The 20,060-nt window shown below is 49.2% G+C and overlaps 1 protein-coding gene across 3 annotated transcripts in view; it reads right to left on the bottom strand.

The window, feature by feature from the left end:
- Positions 1-20,060, bottom strand: part of LOC138489065 (protein mono-ADP-ribosyltransferase PARP14-like) — a 1,946,959-nt gene that overhangs the window by 19,252 nt on the left and 1,907,647 nt on the right. The window lies entirely within an intron of this gene.

Here is a 20,060-nt window from a genome sequence, read left to right as displayed (position 1 = left end):
CCTCCAGGTGGTAAGTATGGAGGCAGATGACTTGACATCTAAAAGGTAAGTGGAATCCCAGGCGGCGGTGAGCGTTATGCTGCGTGTAAATGCAGAATAACGCAAAGCATCTGCCTCAGGGATCAGAGCAGCTTATATAGCTGTGCTCGTGGGCACGCCCACTAGGCTTGGCTAGCCTGCCACACCCTGCCACTCCTAGTGAGTCGGCACGTGTCGGACAACCCAATAGCAAGTAGTCCCACCCAAGTGTGCACGTGGGGCTGCTTTTAAGAGGAAAGTTCCAATACACGGTGCACCCAAAATGAAGTGCTATGTCCATAATAAAGGTATTTTTTTTACCCATATGAATGTCTTGTTTATTGTTCCTTATGTGCCTGGCGCCAAAGGCCCCAGGACTGTGTCCATCGGGGCCGGGCCCCCTGTGTGTGTGACCCTGTAAGGTCTGTGTCCTTGGCCCGGTGACCATGATACCTTGCCATAACAGTGAGAATATCTCCCATTACCTTCTTCTCCCAAGGTCCTGACTCCACCTTGGGCCACCAGTGCATCTCGAAGCCAGTTGATCTGGCATCGCCACGCAGGTCTTGCGTTCTGTAGGGCTGCACCTCTTTCGGGCCCGCTACGTTGGTGTGTTCTTTTTCCCTACTGTGGGCCATGCCAGTGAGGGCAGGCAATCCGGCCACACACTGCAGGTGTCAGTGGTGGGCTACGTGGCTCTTAATTCAGGGTCTGTGTAGTGCCAGGAGTTGAGCGGAGGCCAGTATGCAGGGGTGTTGTTCTGGGGTCTGGGGGATGGGGACATGCTCCCTCTTCGGACGGTGGGGAGCATTGTTACAAATGCATCCCATATGCCCACCGTGGGGTGTACAATATGTTGAGGCTGTGCTGTGACCTGCTCCCCTTACCTCCAGTGTTCGCTGTTGCCTCTGTCGCAGTGCACTCACTGGATGGTACGGTCCTGAGCCCGATCGGAGCCAGGGCTCCTCATCAAACTAGGTCCAGAGGGCCATAGTGGAGGGCAGTGGTGCCCCACCAGAATCAGGAGGCGGGGGACATATCTTCTCCCGAAGTAATCAGTGAGGCATACGACTATTTACACAGTCTGCATTGATTTAACAGTCTGTATGCTCCAGTATAGTTGTATTGGTGCAGGCTCTCAGACCCGTGATAGCCCACGCCTCGCGGACACGTCCTCCCTCAGCGTGGTGCAGTGGCGGCGCCGATCGATCCAGCACTGCAGCTCTCACCGGGTCTGCACCGCGGTCTTCTGGGCAGAATTTGTCCACTCTGGCAGCGTTCGCGGGTGTCGGAGCAGAGCCCCGCCTCGCACCGGGTCCACAGTCTTCGTTGCGAGGGCCACAGCTCAGCAGGTTATCATCAGTGTGCAGTATGATGCACGCCTTCCCGGTTTCTTCCGTGGGGAATTCCTGCTGCAACACAGGCTCAGATGTGCACGGCAAGCTGGCAGCCCACGCGGGCTTTATTCCACTCTCCGCAGATAATATTTCCACCAGTACACAGGAGCGACACTGTTGCTCCCGTTTCTGTTTCAGGCAGCACATTTATATTAAAATATAAGTCAATGCATCATAATTATGAACAGGATGAATGTGGCCCCCACGGCGCTGCTGGGAAACACTTCTTCACTCTGCCATCTTCGAACAGCACCCCCCTGCACTGAACAAACTTGAGAAAACAAACCAGAAATAGGAACAAGCATACAGGAAGAGAAAAAAAGACAGAGCATACCAAAGACAACTGTGGCACCACATTGCAGATGCACTTAAAATAAAGTAGCCCACTATAGTATGCCCATAGACAGCACGTCCTGCACCATGAGATGATGCTCAATCTCAGCAAGACAAACTCAACAGTCTGCAAACACACCCCTGCAATACCATCATTTCCTAATTCGTCAAAGTCAAACTGATCCGACATATAGATCAATTATTGATGAGTTGAGTATATGATCAAAGTAGTATCCTCACCTCAAGACTCAATACGCTGATATGCAGCTACAAACAAATCTAAGGGAAAAATCCTTGCCAAGCCCAGGAACACCACAAGCTTGTGAAGCTGCCTTTGCTTTGTGTGATAGTTGATTATTAGCTTTGAAATTATACAATTGTTGATTGGCCCAGTTGATCCCTACTTGTGTATAGGATAAAGAATTCCATTTTTTACTTTACCCACTGCTAAGGCTCTGCGCCTTGTTATCTTAGAGATTGATTTATCCAATATAAACCTATGAGATGTTTAAGACCAGTCCTAGATTTAAAAGAATCAATATTTTGGCAGGTCTTGCAGGTTCCTAGGCTCCAGGCTCTGGAATACTCCTGTTACACAGTGAAGGACCCAGATATTTTACTATTTAGAAAAAAAATAAAAACCCTTCTTTTTGATAATTGCATTTGTTAAGGCAACAATCAACTCTTGCCATTGATCCTAGGAGGCCAAGAATATATTGGAGCAGAAGCCACCAGAACACAGTCTCTTAGCATGCCTCATGTTACCTTAAAGGGGTAGTTCGCTCAGAAATGTTACTGTCCCAATCGATCAGGCATGTATTTTCTGTGAGAAATTCATATGCATCCTACCTTTGTTTTCCTGTGAAGACACCAGTCTGGGCACCGCCATCTTGCGGAAATCTAATCCGGTGTTCTATCGCCCTAACTTCAAGTGACCTTGCGGCAGTAATTCAGACCCGCCCTTAAAGCTGACATCACTAGTCAAAACGATATGCTCCACCTATTTTAATGACATTGGTGGTCAGCATAGCCAAACGTTCCCAGTCATCATCCACGTCATAACGTTATCTAACACAGAACCAGTAACATAAATATATACACATCCACACAGTACGCAAACCTTTTATTTAAAAAAAAAAGTGTAAAAAGCTATATATTATTATAACAGCGATAATCGGAATGGTAGCCAGTACTATTATTTTGGTCATAACGCTGAAAAGAGGAGATTATGTCCACGAAAACATTCTTATAATGGCGATTCCGTTCAGGGATTGATTAATCACAGTCTTTGTATCTTATTTTCCATGACCTATTTTGGGTTTACGGACATCGCGATCAGTTAGTGAGAAGAATGGAGTTATTTCAGTTTCGAATGTAACACTTTCACATCTGCACGTTTTCATAATCTATAGATTGCCATGTTGCTTGTTGTTACTGCAACGGCGAAAGGACAGAATGGTGTCTAGCGATCATCCCAGATAATGGTTATCACAGATGCGTTGTTCACTAGTATTGTCCAATTTCGGTTGAAGATGCCATCAACCGGAAAAATCACACCATGACAGGCACACATCGGTACGATGAAACTGTAAAATCGAAAATAAAAAATATTTCAATACCCACTTTTTAACATAATATACACATTACATAAATATGTTAACAATGAATTCCAGTTATAACTAACACGTATGATGTCTATTCTTTGCGTCAAATTGACCATTCATCCGTGACATCGTTCATCGTGTAGCATACAGCATACTTGCAAACCTCACTTGCCCAAACATTAATTTAAACTTTGATTACATTGTGCATCAGGTTTCCATTGTCCCTATGTGACAGATGACCAACCGCTTTGAAAGATGGATCGCAGCAATAGAAACCTAACTTTCCAATGTACGCTTTAATTCCTTGTGGCTATTCCCCACATTGTGTCCTTAAAAATGTTAGTGTGGTGCATTTGAGGGCAAATAACAATGAGACCCTTTATCCTGTGTTTACAGTGAGCCACATTCAGTTTAGTTTCTGAGGGTGCACATGCCACAAAAATGTACAATATTCATGTCAAGCTGTGCGGTCAAACAATGGAAATTTTAAAGTATTCCGCATAAAATATTAACTACCATTATAAAGGTAACAACGCGCATGGTGACAACATTTAGGAATTCTTTCATAGATCGCCCTGGTCGAGGTGCAGACAGACTCGGACTGCCCTGTATGGCAATGGTCGAAAAAAAAGCAAAATTATAGTTTATTTATTAAAACTTTTACAATTTCTATTTATAAAACTTCATATAAAAAAATACAAATTTACAACAATCATATTACACTGTAATAATTAACATTCGACAACCAATTAATTTTTTCATAATATAATTCATAATTTGATCACGATTCCTAAAATTGTATATTTTTACTGCATAAGAACAATTTACTTACCTGGTAACGTTCTTTCGATGGGATGGTCCGACGACATATTCCATATCTATGACATGTAATCACCACAGCTGTGCTGCTTCGGAAACTGTCTGCGTCCTGCGTCGATGACGTTGATGCGCCGTCGTCGAGGACCTCCTCCGACGTCATCCGATGTGATAAGTAGGACGCACGACGCCCGTAGCCTCAGTTGTAGTTTTTTCCCCCAGAACGTGTGACATTAGTCAACTGCCAGTCAGACACAAAGCCTTGAGGAACGTAAGCTGCAATCGCAAAAGAAATTCTGCAGCGGGGAAGGCAGGGAGGGAGCGATATGGAATACGTCGTCGGACCATCCCATCGAAAGAACGTTACCAAGGTAAGAAATTAACTTGTTCTTCGAGGGGATTGGGTCCTCTGACGTATTCCATATCTATGACAGACTCCCAAAGCAGTACCAGAGCAAGGAGGAGGGAAATAATTTAGAATCAAAATTTAGAATTGCCAATCAAATAGCACAGCAAAGGACCGCCTTGCCAAAGGCCAGATCCTGTCTTCGGATGGAATCGAGGGAATAGTGACGTACAAATGTATGTACTGAAGCACAGGAACACCCCTCTGCAGGGCAGTAGATGCAGCCATACCCCTGGTAGAATGGGCCCGCAAGCCAGCCGGTGGGTCCTTACCCGCCAAGCGGTAACACTCCAAGATGGCCAAAATAATCCAGCGAGACAAAGTCTGTTTCGTCACAGCTTGTCCCAAACGCTTTCCAGCGTAACCAATAAAGAGTTGATCGTCCACTCTGACCCGGGACATGCATGAAACATAAAAGCTTAAAGCTCTCCTAGGATCAAGCCTATGCAGCCTCTCCTCTTCCTTACCAGGATGCGGAGGAGGATAGAATGCCGGAAGAACAACCTTCTGGGCCAAATGAAATTCCGTCACTACCTTTGGAAGAAAAGAAGGACGAACTCTAAGGACAACCCTGTCCTTGTGAAATACAGTGAAGTGTCATGATCTCTGCTTCCAAAAGATCAGGACTTGCCCGACTCCCTTGGAAGCAGACCCATAACCCCGGTTCCGAGTGCCAGCCAGTCCCAATTGGGACCTTTTGGACCCTGTCCTGGCACCAGTGGCACCAGGCTCATAAAGATGCCCAGTCCCAGCGCTGGACGCGCCGGGCTCATAATGCTTGGGTGGACTTACCTGCAGCAGACCATGCTGCTTACTTACCTGCCAGTTGAACCCCTGATCCTCTTCTGTTTGGGACTACTTTTCCTGTTGGGTGGGGCAGGAGCCACTCCCTAGGTTCAGAACACTGGAACTCTTCTGGAAAGCAGGAACTCTTTTCTTACCTAGGCGTGGCTGTGGAAGGAGACACCTAAGCACTACAGGAGGCTATTTAAACAACACCCGATGGATGAATCTTGCTTTGCGTTATTCTGCATTCTCTGCAGCAGAACGCTCATCGTGTCTTCTGCTTCTGATCCTGGGCCTAAGGGAACAAAGGCTTACCATCCTGGAATCCAGTCTTCAGCAGCACCTGTAAAGACAAAGAAAGAACAGGTTAGCACTACGGTCTTCAGTGGCAGCGCATCTCTTACCTGGTCCATCGGCTGTCACCAACGCCTCGCGCTGCATTCCGGCATCTGAAAGACAAAGGCTTACCTACTCTTCGCATGCTCCGGAGGTCTTCGCACTGCCTTCCGGCATCTGAAAGACAAAAGCTTACCAGCTCTTCGCACGCTCCGGAGGCCTTCGGCGCTGCATCCCGCATCTGAAAGACAAAAGAAGGTGCGTTTAAAGACATTGGGCAACTTTATTACTCACGTGCCATTACTCCTTCCCACGCCGAATCCAGTGGGTATTCCAGCACCCTTCAGCTTCTCTAAAGCTCCGAACTTGTACCTGCAAGATAAAAGGGACAGTTAGTGCGCATCGTGAAGCAGGCTACAAGCGCTTACTTACGTGCTTCCAGGCGCTTCTATTCCTCACGCGGGTTCGATCCTCAACTCTCATCAGCCCGCCATCCGCCATCGCCGGAACCCTGCAAAACAAGAGATATCATTACAAAAGACTTTTAAGACATTTGAAGTGCCCAGAACTTACCGTTCGTGCAGTTAACGACGGACAGCAGTCCTCTGAGGTCAAGAGGCCTGCACCCTTATCCAGTGAAGAAACTGGTCACGGCACCCTGCCCCGAGGCAGATGGAGAGCTCGGCGTTCACTTACCTAAGGTGAGGGTGTTAACCTTTGGGGTTCTACAGGAGAAGAGAAAGGGAAGAGGAGAGAGGCACCCAATAACCCCAGTTCATTAATCCCATATTTTCTATCTGCAGACATCTTACTCTTCGAGTCAGACATACAGTGCACAGAGGTCCAGCCCAAAGAGCCAACCGTGTGTTACACATCACCTGTGAAGATACGGCATTCACCCAGTCAAGACCGGCGCCTCTGCGGGAATCAGGTGAGCGTTACAGAACGCAAAGCCTATCGCAAAACTCCCATCCAGGCGCTATGGAAACCTCGGATACCGACCAGCTAGCCCAGTTACTTGGGGAACTAAGAGCAGAAGTGCATGCAGCCCGTCAGGAAACAAATGCTCTAAGAAGGGAACTGATTATTTCCAAGGAGCGAACAGACGATCTCGCTAGACAATTGCTACAGTCACAAGCCGGACAAACTCCGTTACCCGCATCAGGGGCAAATCTTCCTTCACCATCCTCTACGAACCCAGTGCAGATCAACCTACCTGGGAATGTACCTCTGGCTCCGCCCGAACGATTTTCTGGTGACCCAAAGAGGTTTGCAGTATTTATTAATCAGTGCCGGTTGCACTTCTTATGCCGGCCAGCAGCCTTTCCAACTGATCAAGCTAAGGTAGCTTTCGTGCTTTCGTACCTTAGTGGCAATGCGGCAGACTGGTCGATCCCTCTAGTTAATCAAGATGATCCGGTTCTCCATGATTTTCGAGCTTTTCAGCTCAGTATGGAAAAACTGTTTGCAAGACATTCACAGGGGCAGGCCTTGGACAATGAGCTCCTTTCATTGCGACAGGGTAATAAAGACCTTTTGGCTTATATTGCGTCTTTCAACAGACTGATAGTGGAAACTCGATGGCCTGAGGACAAAAGGATTACGCTGTTTTATAGAGGTCTACGTGGAGAGCTCAAAGATGTGTTAGCCCAAGTAGTGAATCCCCCGCAAGACTGTTCGGACTATATTGACTTAGTCGTTCAAATTGACCACAGACTGCAGAATAGGAAGGCCGATCGTTCCAAGTTTGATGCTCGAGTATTTTTCCAAACCACCAACTCCTACCAAAGGAGTAGACTCTGGGGAACCCATGCAAATAGGGGGCCTGAAAGGACCACTAACACAAAAGGAGCGGGAAAGGAGAAAACAGCTGCAATTATGCCTATATTGCGGAAACTCGGGGCACTTTCTTCGAGACTGTCCGATGAAACCAGCCAAGAAGGTAATAGGAGCTGCAGTTACCAGGGTCACAAACTCTGAGCAGGGAAACAACCTCGCCCGACAAGAATAGAGGTCCTCTTGCCGAGCGTTAAAACCAGTTCCGTGACCTCGCATTTCGTGATACCTATGGTCCTCATTAGCCCTGAACATCCGGATCGATTACATGCGATTGAAGCTTACGTCGACAGCGGTGCCATCGGCAATTATGTGGATCATGAAATGGTTTTGAGGATGAATCTGACTCTTTGTCCAAAGGCTGTAAAGGACGTCATTACTACGGTGGATGGTACGGAGATAGCCTCCGGAACAGTAACGCATACCACCCAAGAAGTGACGCTAGTAAGTCAAGATGGACACCATGAGAAGATCGTGTTCGATGTGATCAAGGCCCCCCAGTTCCAGATTATTCTAGGAATTCCTTGGTTAGAGAAGCACAATCCTCAGATCGATTGGCGAGCAAGAACGGTTCAGTTTCCAGAATGTGTCTCAACTTGTCACCCTCGACCTGGTGTTGCACTGGCAGCAATTTCCTCGGAGGCTCCTCAGTTACCTCCTGAATACCTAGAATTCCAAGATGTTTTCCGGAAGGATCAGGCTAACTCTCTACCTCCTCATAGGTCTTATGACTGCCAGATAGACCTGATACCTGGATCTACTCCTCCTTGTAGTAGAATTTATGCCCTCACCGAGCCTGAGAATCTTCACCTCCGACAATACCTGGATCAATACCTAGCGAATGGGTTTATTCGTCCTTCCAAGTCCCCTGCTTCCTCAGCTTTGTTCTTCGTTCCAAAAAAAGAAGGGGACCTTAGAACTTGTATAGATTATCGCGCCCTGAACCAGATCACCGTTAAGAATAGATATCCGTTACCTTTGATCCCTGAACTCCTGGACCATGTCAGAAAAGCATGCATATATACAAAGCTGGATCTTAGAGGAGCCTACCACTTGGTACGAGTAAAAGGGGGCGATGAATGGAAGACGGCCTTCCGCACCAAGTATGGGCTATTTGAATATCAGGTCATGCCCTTCGGACTTTGCAATGCCCCGGCCGCCTTTCAATATTTTATGAACGATGTCCTCAGAGAGCTCATAGATGTGTGTGTTGTTGTTTACATTGACGACATCCTGGTTTATTCTTCATCGGTAACTGAACATCGGAAACACGTGAAAATGGTCCTCGAGAGATTGCGTCAACACAAACTTTTCGCTAAGTTGGAAAAATGTGTTTTCAACGTGACTGAAGTTGAATTCTTGGGATTCATATTATCACCTGGAGTGCGTATGGATTCAAAGAAGGTCGATGCAATTCTCAAATGGCCATCGCCATCCTCCGTAAAAGGTGTTCAAAGCATGTTAGGCTTCGCTAACTTTTACCACAGGTTTATCCCCGAATTCTCTCGAATAGTCCAGCCCATCACCGCCTTGTTAAAGAAAAACAAACGTTTTGAATGGTCTCCCGAGGCGGAACAAGCTTTCCAGAATTTGAAGACTAGATTTATCTCTGCACCGATCTTAAAACATCCTCGCCCAGAACTCCCCTACATCGTTGAAACTGATGCTTCGAGCCTTGCCATGGGGGCAGTTCTATCACAAAAGGACCCAGTAAACAATCAGTTGCATCCCGTGGCATTTTGCTCCCGCAAATTCTCGCCTCCTGAAATCAATTACACTATTACTGATAAGGAACTTCTAGCTATCAAGTCCGCCTTTAAGGCTTGGCGGCATTATCTTCTGGGGGCCCGACACACCGTTACTGTGATTACAGATCACCGAAACCTGCAATATTTGAAAACCGCAAAAGCTCAATCCTCTAGGCAACTCCGTTGGGCACTATTCTTTGCCGAGTTTGACTTCATAATTACCTATCGACCTGGTACAAAAAACGGTAAAGCTGATGCCCTTTCTCGGATGGGAGTGGAAGAACATTTGATCAATCCTAAACCTGTACCTATCACTCCCGAACAAAGAATTATAGGTGTAATCGCCACACAATCCATAGAGGAAGTTAAGGATAAAGCCAGGCTACTGGTAACTCCAGCAGACATACAGAATTGGCATCTGCAGGGAAAGGACTTTACGGTGAAGGACAACCTATTATATTTCCAAGAACGGTTATACCTGCCCAGCACAGATTTACAGAAAAAGGTAATCTCTTGTTATCACGATTCTTTAATGGAAGAACATCCCGGTATGACCAAGACCTCGGAAAAGATCAAGCGCTACTTCTGGTGGCCGTCTTGGAAAAAAGATATCAGACTTTATAATGTCCTGTGGAGTACGCGCCCAAAACAAGAGTCAAAAGGAAAAACCAGCCGGCCTCTTACGCCCTATTGACATCCCGCCTCGCCCTTGGCATACGCTTTCTATGGACTTCATCACCGATCTACCTCCATGCTCCGGATACAATACGATCCTAGTAATCGTGGACCTATTCTCCAAGATGGCGCATTTCATTCCACTCAAAGGCTTACCAACAGCAGCAACTCTGGCCCGAGAATTTCTCGAAAACATCGTCCGACTGCACGGTTTTCCTTCAGTTCTAATTTCGGATCGAGGTAGTCAATTTATTTCTCATTTTTGGCGAAGTTGCTGTCGGTCGGCTCAAATTGATGTGAGACTTTCGACCAGCCACCACCCTCAAACCGACGGACAAACCGAGAGGACCAATCAAACTCTGGAACAGTATTTGCGCTGCATGCTACAACAAACTGAAAAAACTTGGAAAGATATCCTTTGGATAGCCGAATATGCCTACAATAACTCTGTCCACTCGGGAACTGGGAAGACCCCGTTTTTTCTTTTATACGGTAGTCACCCTCGAACCTCGGAGTTGGATCCACTCCAAGATCTTGGAACACCAGCAGTAGACCACCTGCATTCTACAATCACCCAAGCCTTTAAGGAAGCCGTTTCTCACCTTCAAAGGGCTAAAGAACAATACAAGAAAGGAGCAGACCAACATCGGAAGGAAGCCCCCCAATATCAAGTAGGAGATCAAGTCTGGTTATCCACCAAATATCTACCTCTAAAAGGACCATGCACATTCAACCCAAGATACCTTGGTCCCTATTCCATCACTACCATAGTAAATCCAGTAGCGGTCAAGTTGGACTTGCCCCCTCACATGAAGATACATCCGGTCTTCCACGTCTCTCTATTAAAACCCGTGCAACCTCAAACCCGACTAACTACATCTCCAAAACCTATTCTAGTTGATGGAGAACTCGAGTTTGAAGTCAAAAGCATCCTGGATTCCAAGATCTCCAAATCTAAACTATTTTACCTGATTGACTGGAAAGGCTACGGTCCCCAAGAAAGATCCTGGGAACCTGCAGAATATGTCCACGCGCCTCGTCTAATCAAAAGATTTCATCGAACATTTCCTAACAAGCCCAAACCCCCGGAGAAGCCCGGTTTGGGAGGGGCCTTGAGGGGGGGTGCTGTCATGATCTCTGCTTCCAAAAGATCAGGACTTGCCCGACTCCCTTGGAAGCAGACCCATAACCCCGGTTCCGAGTGCCAGCCAGTCCCAATTGGGACCTTTTGGACCCTGTCCTGGCGCCAGTGGCACCAGGCTCATAAAGATGCCCAGTCCCAGCGCTGGAAGCGCCGGGCTCATAATGCTTGGGTGGACTTACCTGCAGCAGACCATGCTGCTTACTTACCTGCCAGTTGAACCCCTGATCCTCTTCTGTTTGGGACTACTTTTCCTGTTGGGTGGGGCAGGAGCCACTCCCTAGGTTCAGAACACTGGAACTCTTCTGGAAAGCAGGAACTCTTTTCTTAGGCGTGGCTGTGGAAGGAGACACCTAAGCACTACAGGAGGCTATTTAAACCACACCCGATGGATGAATCTTGCTTTGCGTTATTCTGCATTCTCTGCAGCAGAACGCTCATCGTGTCTTCTGCTTCTGATCCTGGGCCTAAGGGAACAAAGGCTTACCATCCTGGAATCCAGTCTTCAGCAGCACCTGTAAAGACAAAGAAAGAACAGGTTAGCACTACGGTCTTCAGTGGCAGGGCATCTCTTACCTGGTCCATCGGCTGTCACCAACGCCTCGCGCTGCATTCCGGCATCTGAAAGACAAAAGCTTGCCAGCTCTTCGCACGCTCCGGAGGCCTTCGGCGCTGCATCCCGCATCTGAAAGACAAAAGAAGGTGCGTTTAAAGACATTGGGCAACTTTATTACTCACGTGCCATTACTCCTTCCCACGCCGAATCCAGTGGGTATTCCAGCACCCTTCAGCTTCTCTAAAGCTCCGAACTTGTACCTGCAAGATAAAAGGGACAGTTAGTGCGCATCGTGAAGCAGGCTACAAGCGCTTACTTATGTGCTTCCAGGCGCTTCTATTCCTCACGCGGGTTCGATCCTCAACTCTCATCAGCCCGCCATCCGCCATCGCCGGAACCCTGCAAAACAAGAGATGATATTACAAAAGACTTTTAAGACATTTGAAGTGCCCAGAACTTACCGTTCGTGCAGTTAACGACGGACAGCAGTCCTCTGAGGTCAAGAGGCCTGCACCCTTATCCAGTGAAGAAACTGGTTACGGCACCCTGCCCCGAGGCAGATGGAGAGCTTGGCGTTCACTTACCTAAGGTGAGGGTGTTAACCTTTGGGGTTCTACAGGAGAAGAGAAAGGGAAGAGGAGAGAGGCACCCAATAACCCCAGTTCATTAATCCCATATTTTCTATCTGCAGACATCTTACTCTTCGAGTCAGACATACAGTGCACAGAGGTCCAGCCCAAAGAGCCAACCGTGTGTTACACATCACCTTTGAAGATACGGCATTCACCCAGTCAAGACCGGCGCCTCTGCGGGAATCAGGTGAGCGTTACATGAAGGGTGGCTTAACTGAAAGTGCCTGTAACTCACTCACTCTGCGAGCGGAAGTAACCGCAACTAAAAACAGTTTTCAGAGTTAACAGTCTCAAAGGGCAAGAATGTAAAGGCTCAAACGGAGCACCCATAAGAAACTTAAGAACAAGGTTTAAATCCCAACCGGGCACCAGGAAAGGTGACGGAGGGAACACATTAGTGAGCCCTTTCAGAAACTGTGAAATTAAAGGGATTTTACAGTAAGAGCACTCTTCAGACGAGCGCTTAAAGATGGACAGCGCCGCCAGGTAACCTTTAACGGTACCCACTTGCAAGCCCCTGTGGGCCAAAGAAAGTAAAAAGGACAGAACCATAGGGATGTCACATGCAAAAGGATCCACATTCTGAACTCTGCACCAGTCGCAGAACTTACGCCAACGGTACAGAGACTTAGTTGCTGGCCTTCGAGCCGAGAGCAACACCTCCATCACGTCTTCAGGGAGGTCCCAATCCTTATACCTCAACCTTTCAGAAGCCAAGCGTGAAGGTTGAGGGATCTGACCTCTGGATGGAGAACCTGACCCCCCTCCCGTGAGAGCAGATCGTCTCGGTAGGGAAGACAACGTGGAGGGCAGATGGACAAGTCGAGAAGGTCCGGGTACCACGTCCTCCGAGCCCACGCCGGAGCAATGAGGATCATCCGGGAACCGAACTTCCGTAACCTCCGCAGCACTTGCGGGATGACGGGGACTGGAGGAAACGCGTACAGCAGTGGGAATGACCACTCCACCACAAACGCGTCTCCTAAGGCTCCTTTTGGAGGAAATTCCCGCGAGCAAAACCTTTCGCACTTCCGGTTGACACTGGAGGTGAAGAGATCCACTTGAGGGGTCCCCCAAAGGGCAAAGATCTCCAGGAGAATCTCCTGAGCCAACTCCCACTCGTGAGAGATCGTGCTCTGCCTGCTCAGAGCATCCGCCGTCACGTTTTCGTCTCCGGCCAGATGAACTGCCGAGATCGAAACTTCCTGCTGGATGGCCCAGAACTCGAGCTGCATCGCCTCCCTGCACAGAGGAAGTGACCCTGCCCCCCCCCTTTTTGTTGAGGTAGTGCATGGCCACTGTGTTGTCCGCCAGGATCAGGACATTCTTTCCTCGCACAGTCGGCAGAAAAGCCTTCAGGGCTAGCCTGACTGCCCTCAGCTCCAACAGATTGATATGGAGTCTGGACTCCGACGGAGACCAACGACCACTGACTGTCAGCCCGTTGGCATGAGCTCCCCATCCCGTGAGGGATGCATCCGTCACGATCGTCACCTCCGGCCAGGGAAGCCAAAATGGAGCCCCTTCATCAAGTTGCCTTCGACGGCCCACCACAGAAGGTCCCGGGCGACCGAGGGCCGCACCTGAACCGGGTCCGACATCCTGCTGGAGGACTGCGACCATTGCATCTTGAGTGCCCACTGCAAAGATCTCATCCGCAGGCGAGCCTCTGGCACCAGAAGAATGCAGGATGCCATGAGGCCGAGCAACCTCAAGAACTCGAACGCTGGGAGCGTCTGGGCATGCTGAAACTTGTGCACCATCTGCTGAATGTGAAGAGCCCTCACCTGGGGAGGAAAACACTGCCCCAGGGAAGTGTCGAGCACTGCTCCGATGTACTGGAGCCGCTGTGTTGGCCTCAAATGGGACTTCTTTAAATTGAGGGAGAAGCCCAGCCTGTGAAGGGAGTGGCAGGTGACGGACAGATGATCCAGGACTTGCTCGGGAGAGCTCCCCCTGATCAACCAATCGTCCAGGTAGGGGTAGACGTGAATCCCCCCTTGCCTGAGATGCGCTGCCACCACCACCATGAGCTTGGTGAAAACCCTCGGGGCGGAGGTCAATCCGAACGGCAGGACCCGAAACTGAAAGTGCGAGTCGCCAACCGCGAACCTCAGGTACTTCTTGTGCTTGGGATGGATCGGCACATGGAAGTAAGCATCCTTGAGGTCGAGAGACACACCAACCAGTCCTGAAGCTGAAGGGCCTGGAGGACTTGGGAGAGAGTAACCATCTTCAACTTGTCCTTCCTGAGAAGTTTGTTCAAACCGCGCAAGTCCATGTGTCTCAATCCCCCGTCTTTCTTCGAAATCAAAAAATAAGGGGAATACCATCCCTTGTTCCTCTCCGCTACAGGCACCAGTTCTATGGCGCCTTTATCCAGCAGGGCTTGAATTTCCTGCGCAAGGAGCGGATCCGGACTCTGCAAAGAGAGGTTCCCCGGTGGATTGTCGCGAGGGGCTGTGCCGAAAGGGAAGACAGTAGCCGTGGGTTATGATCTCCAGAACCCACACATCTGAAGTAATGGCTTGCCACTCTACAAGATGCTGCGCCAGCCTTCCCCCAACCGGCGAACCATGGGACATGGCCTCATGACTGAGTGGTAGCGGCTGCAGCGTTACCTGAGGGCAAAGAGGCAACTGCCCGAGCGGCCTTGGCACCACGGGTACCCTGTCGTCCACCTCTGGTACCCCTGCGTTGGCCTCTTTGACTGCCAGCTCCTCTCGCTTTACTGAAGGACGAGTAATAGCGAAAGGAACCACCCCTCCATTCCTGTCCCCTAGGACGAAAAGGCGGAGGTTGGCGAACTGCAGCGCCCAACGACTTCGCTGCAGCTTTTGAGGTCTGCAACCTCTCAAGGCTCTCGTCAGCCTTGCTGCCAAAAAGGTGTACACCGTCAAAGGGCATGTTGAGGTGCCGGGACTGCACATCAGGAGCAAACCCCGACTTCCGCAACCACGCAAACCTGCGTATCACGGTGCTCACCGCCATGGACCTGCTGACGCATTCAGCCAAGTCCAAACCCGACTGAACGGACTCACACATGGCATCCTTACCATCCTGGACCATAGCAAGGAAACCATCCCGTTCGTCCCCTTCGGGAATATGTTCAGCCACTAACACAACACAGTTCCACAGAGTGTGTGTGAAACGAGACAAGGCACAAATGGAGTTGGCCGCCTGAAGTGCCATACCACCAGAAGAAAACACTTTCTTCGCCCAGTCATCAAAACATTTGTCGTCCCTATCAGGAGGGATGGTAGGGTACGACGCCTGCTTTGCCGGGGCCATGGCCGCCTGCACCACCAAACTCTCTGGAGTGGGGTGCCTGGTCAAGTAGCAGGGGTCGCTACTGGCTGGACGGTATTTTCGCGACAAGGACCCGCCCACCGCCGGGAGACTCTCCGGAGCAGTCCAAGCCGCCGCCACCCTTCTCTGCAAAGCCATATGGAACGGCAGTACCGGGTCAGTTGGGGGACCAACATCAAGGATGTCCGTGAGATCATCCTGCCCAAACTCCCCTGGGGGAGCAGACCATCCCAAGTACTCGGAAACCCTAGCCATAAGGCGTCGGTACGAGGAATCGGCATGAGAGCCAGGCTCAGGCCTACAAAACTCCACCTCCGGAGAGGTGTCCAGTCCACTGGCATCATGCATTGACTGCCTCAAATCGTCAAACTGACTATGGCCCGAGACAATTTCAACTGGAACTTGACTAGTAACCAGGCCATCAGAATCCTCATCCGCCTCTGAAATATATTCCAGGCGGCGAAAAGAAGGCCCGAGAGTGCTTGCTCTTAACCAGAGCCTTCCTAGGGGGTTCCCCCGTGCCACGGGGTACCTCCGACACCCCGGCCTCGAAAGGCGTCGAGTGAATCAGCGCTGGCGTCGAGAGAACAGGCATCGGCGCCGAGAGGATCGGCGTTGACGTCGAGTAAATCGGCGTCGACGTCAGATGCAGCGCCGCCAGCATCGACGGCGTCGACACAGTCCTCGAAGCCGGAGCTCCGAGCGTGTCCTTCGACGACCTGAGCGTCGACGCCTTTGACGACTTCCTTGGAGCCGGAGCCTCGAGAAAGCCTGTCGACACCCTTGACGCCTCAGACGTCGATGTCTTCCTCGAAGACATCACAAGAGCACACGGTCTCGAACGCGTCGAGGACTGGGACCTGGAACGGGTACGTCGAGAACGAGTCCCCTTGTCCGAACAGGACCTCTCCCGTGACTCGTGCCGACCGCTCTTGCGAGCGGTGTCTCTCGACCTCTCACGACCGACCCCACTCGGCGGCGCGGACGGCTTAGTACCCTGCGACTCAAGAATCGCCAGCATTTTCTTCCCGAAAGAAGCCCATTCCTCCGGCGTCGCACGGCTGGTGGGGTAAGCGACGTGCCGGGGCAGAGTCCTCCGAAGAGGACCTGGAAGACGACCGCTGTCGGCGCTTCCGAGAATGCCTCGAAGAGGCCGAGGAATGGCGAGACCGACTCCTAGAAGGAGACCCACGAGACTTCCGATGATGGCGCGGAGAGTCTCCTCTCGAATCATCTGTCGAAAGCCCCGCAGACTTCAACTTCAGGGGCTTGGACACCCGACCTACCGACAACTTCTTCTTACGTTCACGTAAGGCTTTGGACGTGAGCGACTGGCAGTCGATACAATCATCCATGTCGTGGGCCTCCCCGAGGCACCAGAGGCAGGTGTCGTGCGAGTCCGTCACCGACATCTTGGACCCACACTCCCCGCACTTCTTGAAGCCCGGACGCGGGGTCGAAGACGAAGTAGAAGACATCTTCACACGAAGGATTTTCTCACAAAAACGAACAGGTTCGAAGAACCGAGAAGAACAGAACTCCAAAGAGTCGAGGCGTTAACCGAGATTCACGAAGCAACACGTTCGCGGAAAAAACGGAACTGAGGCTACATGCGTCGTGCGTCCTACTTATCACATCGGATGACGTCGGACGAGATCCTCGACGACGGCGCATCGACGTCATTGACGCAGGAGCCGAAAAAACTTTCCGAAGCAGCACAGCTGTGGTGATTACATGTCATAGATATGGAATACGTCGGAGGGCCCAATCCCCTCGAAAAAGGCTTTTAGGAATCATCAGACCATACTACAATTAGTGACACTAATGGATTAAATCAGGTCAAACACTACATGCGTATATTCACTAGATGGTAACTAGCAAATTTTTTCAAGCAGGATTTCATCTACATGGCAACTAAAATGTTGTATTGTCAACATAGTAGATACATATTATTACAATACAACATATATGCTATTATCAGCAAAAATAATCATGTTACACTCATTCAAGTGTCTGCGTGTTGCGAGATATCACATCAATAAACACTAAGGCATCACCTAGATATAGTTTATACATTCGATTTCCAGGTAGATTCTGCCGCGGATCATACTTTAAACATGGCTATATGCAGGGATTCTAATGGAGAATTTAGGCAAAAGTGCCAAAAATGATCACAGCTATGAAGGTTGGTTGGTAAACATAGCGACCATACATATTCAGATACAACATTTCAAGGGAAGGAAAATGATTGTGTGGGACAGTTTATGGGGTGAAAGGGGGGCAATTTTATGGCAAAAAACTGAATTGAAATACACATCAGGAAAACAGGCTTTTGAAACTTGACCACAATACACATTCTCGTGTTTAAAAACGTGGAAACATTTGGAAACACTTAGGTCTGCCTCCTTGAAAACCAAACAAAAGTTTTCTTTTTGTCCACATTGTAGCCTTTGTGACTATGCAACCTATTTCAACATTAATCAATGCACCTAGTTCCAAACACCTGATAAGTACGAATTGCTGTTCGCTAAGTAGGTAAATCGCTACCCACCTTCACTGCGGTTTATAAACTCAAACTTATTTCAGTAATTTTACTTGACTTTTAGAGATGGTTACAGCATGGAATACAGATGAACGTATCTAGAGTATCTTCTAGAAAGATGAAACGCGTGGAGTTAATATATAGAGGCCACACGGGTAGACCGGGAAGCGGGTGCCAAAGGGGTGAAAGGGTGGTCAAAGTATCTATTTCGCACCAGGAAGCGTGCACTGTTGCACCCAGGGCCACACGTGCAATGAAAAATATATATATTTTTTAAAACGTACATCAATACAATTCCTGCAGGTCTATTTCAGTTCAGTTTTTAAAGGCTTACTGGCTTATGTGCACATCTATTACAGCAATAATCTTCTTTTCTGCATCGATTTGATGAGTATTTGTAAGGTGCCTATACAACAAATAGTGTAACCAGGCACGACAAGACAAAGTAGGTAGGGAAACAAGGGGAGTAACTAAACAATAACAATAATAGTCTGACTAGGCCTCGTCACATTTGTATTGTGCAAGTGCAGTTAGAAGTGAAGGAGAGAGGGAAGGAAGGGGGGGCTGGTGGACCAAGGTACAAGGTATGGGCAGGTGCTACTGGGACCCAGGAAGGGAAGTGCCAAGGAGGTACCGGGGGGGGGGGGCTACTGGCTAAGTGCTTGGGCCGAGGTGACAAGGGGTGGATGTCCAGCTGCCCAGCAGTCAGGCCAAGGGACCAGATGGCAGTGCTGCTGGGGGTGGGTGCTGGCGACAAGTTGTCTGAGGGTTTGGTAGCCTGTAAGACTCATGAAAGACCAGGTCACCAGTCACAGCGGCTGTGGGCGACCACCATGATTCAGTGAATATATTTTAAAGCTGGAGAGATGCGGTCACTGGGCTTCAGGCAAAGGATAAGTGTTGCAGCCCTATTCTGTATTAGTTGAAGGGGCGTGGGAGGAAAGAGAGAGATTGAGGAAGAAGCTCTTGGAGTAGTCCGGCCTGGAAAGTAACAGATCTCAATACATTGAGCTTCTGGGGGAAGGGGAAGAAAGGGAGAATGCCTAGAAGGAGGAGAAGTTGAGTGCGTCTTTTTGGAAAGGCCCATGATGTGAGGGGTGAATATGAGGAGTCTTACATCACCACAATATTTCTGGCCTCACTAGATTGTGAGTGTGGAGGGCCCAAGTAGGGCAGCCAGACAGCTGGAGGGAAGCAGGTGCAGGGGTGCCAATCAGAAGGATCCAATTCTTACTGGCATTAAGACAGAGATAATTGTCTGTGCACCAGCATGAATAGTGGTCAGACAATTGGGAATGAGAGAGGAGGAAGAGGAGGTAGAAGATGGAAGCTTGATGAAAAACTGTCTCATCAGCATAACACTCAAAATGAGCAGAGACGGAAGACATCAGGTGTCGCATAAACCTTTGCTCTGTTTCAATCTGCAGCCGATTAGCAAGATTCTGACTTTCCAGCGAAGTTAGACTAGCTTAAAAGACGGTTTGCACCCCATTAATATTTGTATTTTATTGAGCATTTGTAAGGCGCTTTAAACAACAGAATTATGGTTCAAAGCGCCACAAGGTAAAATGGGAAGGGAACAGGGGAAATAATGACAAAAACAGGAACTATACAGTTGTTGTCCTACTAGGCTTTGTATTTGGACGTGCAAGTACAATTGAGGAGAAGTGCAGGGGATGGGGATGGAAGGAGGAGCAGAGGAGTGGACAAGTGCTGGAAGAGGGACCGGGAGGGAGTGCTAAGGGGAGCCAAGGAGGAGAACCTCAGGATAAGTGCAAGTACAGGCGACTCACAAGGGTGGGATGTTGAGCCACCAAGCAAGGGCCCACAGGGCAGTGGAGTGGAGGAGGGCAGTGCAGTGGAGTGGAGGAGTGCTGGAATGGACTTGAGGAAGGGACTGGGATCATGTAAGATTCACAAAGGTC

Source organism: Ambystoma mexicanum, chromosome 9 (assembly GCF_040938575.1).
Source record: "Ambystoma mexicanum isolate Mex_15411 chromosome 9, UKY_AmexF1_1, whole genome shotgun sequence".
Classification (NCBI taxonomy): domain Eukaryota; kingdom Metazoa; phylum Chordata; class Amphibia; order Caudata; family Ambystomatidae; genus Ambystoma; species Ambystoma mexicanum.
Note: the sequence above shows the minus strand (reverse complement) of the source record. Positions and strands in the feature narration are given on the sequence as shown.